This window comes from Vulpes vulpes, chromosome 16 (genome assembly GCF_048418805.1).
Source record: "Vulpes vulpes isolate BD-2025 chromosome 16, VulVul3, whole genome shotgun sequence".
NCBI lineage: Eukaryota > Metazoa > Chordata > Mammalia > Carnivora > Canidae > Vulpes > Vulpes vulpes.
In genome coordinates, this window is record NC_132795.1 from 64,297,884 (window position 1) to 64,305,209 (window position 7,326).

Here is a 7,326-nt window from a genome sequence, read left to right on the forward strand (position 1 = left end):
GTTGTGAGATCGAGCCCCATATTGGGCTTCACACTGGGCATGCAGCCTGCTTAAGATTCTCTCCCTCTCCTCTGCCCCTCCTCACACCTCTGTTCTCCATGTCTAAAAAAATTAAGTAAATAAATAATTTAAAATTTAAAGCAATTATCAGTGTATTCAAGGTTTAAGGGAAAGGGGGATAAAAAATGACAGATGAAGACTCAGCATAGAAATTCACATTTAGAAAAAGAACCAATAAAAATTCTGCATGAGCAAAACACAATATCTGAATTGAAAATTTTTTTCTGATAGGCTTAATGACAGATTAGATAAGTACAGAAGCCAGATTAATGGGATTTGAGATGGGGTAAGAAAAACTGAAGCAGAGAGAGAAAAATAATTGGAAAAATCAATGGGACATGGTCTAACATATTTGTGACTGGAGTGCCAGAAAGAAAGGAGAGAGAAGTTGAGGTAGAAAAAAATATTTACAGAAACAATGATTGAAAAGTGTCCAGATTTAATGAAAAACATAAACCTGTGAGTTTGAAAAGCAGGAAAACACAAAGCAAACCACAATATTTTGGACTGATGTAAACAGACAAAAGGAAATCTTAAAAGCAGTCAGAAAAAAAAGCCACATTTGCCATATTTGATACAGGGGAACAATAATAAAAATAACTGCTAAACATTAATCAGAAACAGAACAATCAGAAGGACGGTAGAATGACTCCTTTTAAATAGCAATATTAACCTTGAATTCTCTATCTTGCAAAAATGACCTATAAAACTGAAGGCAAAATAAGAACATCTCAGATACACAAAGGCTTAAATCATTTGTCTTTGGGAAACCCACTATAAGAAATCCAAAAAGAAGTTCGCTAAAGCTAAGGCAAATTGCAGCAAATTGAAACTTGTATCTACAGAAGGAAGCAAAGAGCACTAGAAATGATAACTATGTAAGCAAATACAAAATAGTCCTTTTCCTTATTTCTGTCTTTTTTTATTATTATTATTTCTAACTGTCTTAAAGGAAAGCTGTTTAAAGCAAATATTAGACACTCTATTCTGGAGTTTATAATGTAGGTAGACATGAAACTCCTATATGAGAGGTAAACGAAAGTGCACTGCTATAAGATTTTTAAGTTACAACAATAATATGAATTAAAGGTGAATTGAAATAAATATGCATGCTATAATCTCTAAAACAATCTATAAATATGAAGCAAAAAAGTGTAGCTTAAAGGCCAACAGATGTCATAAAGTGAAATATTAAAAATTGTTTCAGTGGTGCCTGGATGACTCCCTCAGTTCAATGGCCAACTCTTTGTTGTGTGCTCTGCTGCAACACGATTAGGGTCCGGAGGGTAAGGGGATGAGGAAAATAAAAGAAAAGTAAAGAGATGGGGACAAGAGGGACACAGTGGATGATGTCCAAGCAGTGTCAGCTTTATTCAAGGTTCTACAGCATTATATAGCATAAGCAAAACAAAGATAAGGAAGTGTCCATTCTTAGCATATTTGTGAATCCCTCCAAGCTTTCCCTTTAGCAGCATGTAAGACAGACCCACAGGCGCCAGAAGATTTAGGGTTCTGGTTAATAGATAAGCTTGTTGCTCCAGGTGTATATACCTCGAAGGAACATTATATATGGTTAACAGACCAGCAAGGACAGCACAGACCCTTATTTAAGTTTATGACTAGGCCAGAATAAATTGTATCTATTGCGTTATGTGGGCGATCACGAAAAAGCAAGTTCTGAAAACCATTGCTCAAGCCCTTTCTCAAGTGTCAGGCTCCCTAGCCTTTTGAGTGAATGAGGGATGCAAGTCCAAGCTTGGTTTGGTTTAGTAACTTTAGCTAGTCTGTGGCTGTCCACAGCTCTTGATTTTGGGTCAGGTAATGATCTTAAGGTCCTGGGATCAATCCCTGTGTGAGGCTCCATGGTCAGTGGGGAGTTTGCTTGAGGATTCTCTCTCTCCCTCTGCCTCTGCCCCTCTCTCTGCTTTCTCTCTCTCTCTCTCTAAAAAAAATAAAGAAAGAAATCTTTAAAAAGTTTGCCAAAAGTAGGCAGAGGAAAGAGAAAACAATAAATATAAAGCAAATTAAAAAGAAAAATGGTAGACTTAAACATATAAAGGCATATAAATATCACAGTGAATAAAAATGGACTAAATACACTATTTTAAAAGCAGTGATTATCAGACTGGATAAAAAAGTGAGACAAATGCTATTTGAAAATATATATACTTTAAATAAAAAGACACAGATTGTTAGGAGTGAAAGGATAGAAAAAATACCATGCAAAAACCAACCATAAAAGTTTTAGACTGATTTTTCTATAAGACAAATTAAAATTCGAAACAAGAAAAATTTCCAGAGATAGATACTTCATTATTATAAAGAATCAAATAGTAAAAAAAGTAAAAAATTCCTTAATGTGTAAGCACTTAATAACATATGCAAACAGGCATGAAGAAAGCATTGTTAGGTCTAAGAAGAGAAATAGACAAGTTCAAATACACAGTGGGAGAATTTTTTGTACCCTGTTCTCTGTAATGAGTGTAACATGTAGACAACAAATTCAGTAAAGAATCTGAGAATCTGAACTACCTACCACCTTGACCTAACTGAAAATTATCCAACACTATATTTTTTTCTAGTTTACAAAGATACATTATTATGCTAGGACATAAAGCACAACCAGATAAATTTTAAAGGATTGAGATCACATAGGACTTGTTCTCTGCTCATAGCAAAATTAAAATAAACACAGTAACAAAAAGATACCTGGAAAATTACACATACTTTATAGTCAAGTAACATGCCTTTAAGTAATCTATGGTCCAAGGAAGAAATCACAAGAGAAATTAGGAGCATATTTTGTATTGAAAATTAAAACTCAACCATATCAAAACTTGAAATTTATATTTTTAAATGATTAAAACAAAAAATGTTTAAAATAAAAGATCTTAATCTAGGAGAAGAGCAAATTAAATTCAACATAAGTAGAAGGGAAAAGTAGTAAGGGTAAGGGGAGAAACCCCTAGGGGCTTCTCTGGTGGTTCACACAACGCTGCCCCTAGTGTCTCTATGTTCTGTCTAGGCCACTTTGGTCAGCAGATTCAACCAAATATGGGGAGACCACTAGTCAAGTCTCTGGACACAGTTGGTCATCCATTTCCACCTTTCATTTTGGACTTTCAAATATAGAAGAAACACTCCCTAAACACCCAGTTTCTTTAGGGGTATACCTTCAACCACAAGATTGTCCTGCCAAGGATCACCTCCTTTAGGCTGGCAAAGTCTAAAACCCTATACCTTTCTGTCTACAGCTAGTCAATTGACTCTTACTAGCATGAGAACCTATAAGCACTGGAACAGACCTGAGGGTGGAAGGGGTGAATGCCTCCTTAGCAGATGCCCTGGTGCTGAAGGCCTACAGTTTAAGTTTCCTAGCCCCAAATTCTGCAGTCTTGTTAGTACCCCATGGGTTTTGAGACATTAGTGCTCTAGTCTCAGGCATGGAAGAGTCAACAATAAGATAGTGATTAGTTAAGTTATCCTTCCTAGATCCAGGATATTAATGTTTAATGAATTGATGAATTATAAATAACAATTTAATGTAATAAATCAATGTAATTATACATTAACATAATAAATTAATGAATCTAATATTAAATAGGTTGAGCATAAAAACGGTTTTAAGGGGCCCTTAAAGAAGGACGTAAAATGTAGAAGTTTCTGCCAGCATAGGTATTGGGGAAGATACTTGTGAGCTGGAGTCCAAGGCTTCCTGAGTCATATTGTAGATGAAATTTTCATCTTCTCATAAAGCAGTCTTGACTATACTAGTCTAAATGTGGACATTTTACACTTGGGGCCCTCACACATTCACATTCCTACTCTTCTGCATAAACTCAAGGGATCCCTCAACACTAAATCAGGTAGGGGAGGGGAACTTCTGATTTCATACTTAAAGAAAAAGGGACCAAAAAAAAAAAAAAAAAAAAAAAGGACCACTTCAAAGTTAAAAAATACTTTAAAAACCTTTTAGAGTAACCTTTTAGGCCAAAACAGCTGTTTTATATTGGCATTCCACTTCCTACCATCTAATCATGGCATACACAGGGTAGAGCTGAGAAATACTGTGCCAATACAAGGGATACTGATGAGATAGTTTACAAGAACACAGACGTTGTTACTCTATAAGACAAACACCATATGATCTCACTCATATGTGGAATTATAGAAAGTAGATGAACATCTGTGAGGGAGGGTGGAAAGGAGAGAGGAAAGAAAACCATAAGAGACTCATAATGATAGAGAACAAACTGAGGGTTGATGGAGGGAGGTGGGTAAGGGATGGAATAGATGGGTGATCGGTATTAAGAGGGGCACTTGTTATGATGGGTGCTGGGTGTTCTATATAAGTGATGAATCACTAAATTCTACTCCAGAAACCAATATTGCATTGTATGTTAACTGACTAGAATTTATTTATTTATTTTTAAAAGTTGTTATTCTATAAAACCTTGCCCCAGCCCTCCCCTGGCACTCCCCTGGCACTCACCCAGCTGGGAGTTGGGTCTTTTTTTTTTTCATGCTTCTTGAGTGACTTCTTAAGTAATATTTAAAAACCCTCTACATACATGTTTTAAAAGGCTCTTGAGTGGCATGTCAGAGTCCTCTGCATTCACCTTCAATTTCTTGCAAGGTCTGATGTGTGTTAGGATGTCCAGCTTCCAAAACACTCCACATCAGCCTCAGCCACACCTAGATTCTCTGAGCTACAATGGTGGGTTGTGAAGTCTTGATTGACTCTCCTTCCTTCCCACCTCAAAAGAAAGACTCCATTAACCCCAAGTGTCTCATTCAAATTCCAATCCAGTGCAAAGGTAATCACAAATTGCTTTTCTGGCACATCCCTTGCTTTTAGCTTCTGCACAATTCAACATGGTAGCTACCACAGCATTCTAGGACATACACAGGTTGAGACCAGGAAATATCCACCATAAGGGGCTAAAAGGAAGAAAATCATCTTGCCACACAGTCTGAATGGTTTCCCTTTGGTTGAGAAGCAAATTAAAATGAGGCTTTAGCTTCCTGTAAAGTTTACCATTATATTTACTCAAGCTACCACCTTGATAAAGTTTTTAGAGCTAAGAAGGGTTACCCGTGACACCAGGTGAGAAAAGCTTGTGAATTTATAAAGGTAGGGGAATGGATCTAAGACTTCAGGCCTTCAAATATGTTGGAAGAATTTCTCCTAGTTCCTACAAGCAGCTCTGTTAATCACATCATGGCAGAAAATACAGAGTTGACTGTTTTGATATTGTACTTAGAAAGCTAGGCTTCACTCCGTAAAGTACCTGATAAACTTAGGTTGTTGAATTACAATGGAAAATCCATTGTACACACACAAACACACAAGAACTGGCGACTATTCCATCCTCAATTCCTGGCACTGCTGAGACACAAAGTAAAAGAGTGAAGGATACTTAATCCCTAGAGATACTTTGGCTGTGGTGATTTTAAAGGCGCTTTGGCCCTTCCTGGGACTCTGGGTGGAACCAGAAGTGTGTAAATATGGGTGTCGCAGGGGGCCTCCACAAAACAGGACCACAGGCTCTTCAGATGTGAGTGTTAGACACCCACCCAGTGAAACCTTTATATGGGGATTTTACACCTCTTCTTGGTAATAAAACCAAACCTGTTTTTATACCAATGAATTCCAACACTGAAATTTCACATATGAAGGACTTTCATGCATAGGGGAAAACTAAAAACTCTCTTCTCACAGCCCTGCCTCCCTGTAGCACACCAAGGGGCTACCATTTCCCATCCTCTGGATGTAGCAGCTCTGCTCCTACCTGTCAGATGCATTTACAGGACCAGGGGGCAGGACTTCCCACTGGATGGCTGTGAGGGAAGGGGAGGATAGGAGGAAAAGAAGGCAAGAAGCTTAAAATGAACTTCAGAGTTGCCACATCTTCTATTAGATCTTAAAGAATTACTAACTTGAAACCTACATAGACAATGTCTCTTTTGTAATTTGTTTCTTTTGTAAAAAGAATTATGCTATGCCCAGTAACAATTCAAAATAGCTAAATCAAACAAAACTGAAAAAGATTTTGCCTTCCCCCCTCTTACCAGCTATATATATGGGAGATGAAAGTGGATAGGACCAAGGCAAGGAGCCTGAGAGGGAAGGTATTAAATTTTTTAAGTAAATTGAAACTGAAATTATAAGTGAGTTGGATTTAGCGAAAGACATGATTCCTACTACTGAAGAGAAGTTTTCAGGTCCTGTCTACACTTTGGTGAGATTTTCAACAGCTTGGTGAAATGAATGAAGGTTTATTCCCGATAGATTCATCAGGACAACCCCACCAAAGCACCTTTGGAGGACAGTGATAGTAAGTGGCTAGCAGTGCACTGCTCTTGTTGGTTGGGTCCTCCCTTCCTCCTTTCTTCCCATCTCTCTTGAAGATGCTGCATTTTTGTAGTTTCCAGAGAAGAGCATGAGAAACAAACCACCCTAAATATGGGATGATGGGGGCACAATGGTGAATGTGGGAAGTAATCTCCACCCAAATGCAGTCATGGAAACTGAGGCTGATTTATCTTTGTCCCTTAGTGATGAGGAATTGAATTTAAAAGGAAGAAAAAAAATTTGTCTATGCAGTATTCAAATGTTAGGTCATTTTTCAGAGGATCCTTGAGTTATAAAAAGTTTGAATTAAGAAAAAAATAAGCTTTTGTAATTTTTAAAAATGATCTGAACTACTATAAGTCCACAAGCAATGGCTCAGACTTGGTGCTTTTTTTAACCCTAAATCATAAAACAATGTACTAGTTTTTCTTTATTGGGAGCATTAAATCAATTTGGATTAAAATTTTAAATTATTTTAATTTGTTTAATGAATTAATTTTGTAACATTTTAATCTTCATCAGAACTCTTTAGATTTCAACTTTTTAAACCAGATTTAAAAATGTGTCTTTTTACCAATAAAATTAATGAACATTCTTTTTCTCCGCCAATGGCCTTTCTGCAGCAATTAATTGTTGGCCTATTGTTAATTTATACATCTTTATAAAAAATTTTTTTAAAGATTTTATTTATTTATTCATGAGAGACACACAGAGGGAGAGGGGCATAGACACAGGCAGAGGGAGAAGCAGGCTCCATGCAGGGAGCCGGATGCGGGACTTGATCCGGAGACTCCAGGATCACACCCTGGGCTAAAGGCGGCGCTAAACCGCTGAGCCACCCAGGCTGTCCCTAAAATTTTTTTATATGTATATTTTTTTATTGGAGTTTGATTTGCCAACATATAGTATAA